The sequence below is a fragment of the Stegastes partitus genome, unplaced genomic scaffold (genome assembly GCF_000690725.1).
Source record: "Stegastes partitus isolate 25-593 unplaced genomic scaffold, Stegastes_partitus-1.0.2 Scaffold2005, whole genome shotgun sequence".
NCBI lineage: Eukaryota > Metazoa > Chordata > Actinopteri > Pomacentridae > Stegastes > Stegastes partitus.
Window position 1 is genome coordinate 103,353 of NW_007579736.1, and position 1,100 is coordinate 104,452.

Genomic DNA, 1,100 nt, shown 5'->3' on the forward strand with positions numbered 1-1,100 from the left:
CCTTGCAGCCCTGCCGAAATATGATATTTAAAATATTTTTCATAAAGAAGGTTAATTAACCATTTTAACAGAGTCTTTTCTTCAGGGCAAAATCTTTCTGGCTACTGCTCTTTCTGGTTTTTTAGAGGTAGGCTAATTACCCTTTTTAAGAGTTTTTTTTTTTTTTTTTTAGGGCACCATTTTGATAGTGATGCTTAACTCAGTCCTAAATGCTGAGACAATGTGGGAAACTCCACACTTCTTCAACTCTTAGCACTTTCTGGACCAGAATGGCAAGTTTAGGAAGAGAGAGGCCTTCCTTCTGTTTTCTGCAAGTGAGTCAGTAGATCCAGTAGTAGCCAGTACAGGTACAAATAACATTTTGTTTACTGGGGTGCCCACCCCTGTCCAAAATCGTCCAGGAGAAGAGATGCTGCTGTTTTTAACGGAAGGAAAGTTCCACCTTATGCCAAACACCCATAGTTTATTGTCTTATTGTGTGATGATCATTCATCAAAGCACAGCAATTTATAATGCAATACAATGTGTTGTCACTGTAAATGGGTTACCTGTTGCTATATTTGGAAGTAACTTTATTGATTAGAGAGGTCACTTTCTGTAACACATCCATACACAAATTAATGTCAGTGGTGCAAATGTGCAGAAACATCTACCCAATTTAAAGAACTTGATATAACAGAACTAAGAAATTTGACAGATCAGACTTTTACAGTAAAATAATACTACACTGTGATGGAAATCAGCATTCGACTTTGTAAAAAACAAAGATGCAGCTGATAAACTGTAACTCTGTGTAACAGCTCACCTACATGAGTTAAAGTACACAGGGTTCTTTACTGTTAACTCCTAATCAATCTCATCTATGCATTGGGGATAATATTAAGTACGTAACGAAGTTACAATTTTGTTGGGTCATGTTGAGTTGGTAAATTGTTCCTGCTGCTATTTGATGTTCAGGTATTTTTTAAACTTTGACTAAAGACTGCTACAAACAACAAACTAAATGGATGCAATGAACTGAACTTGAGCATCCCTATTGTATTGAGGTCTCTTTCAGCAAAAGGCACAAAATGAATGCTGTGAGTGATGTTTATGTATGG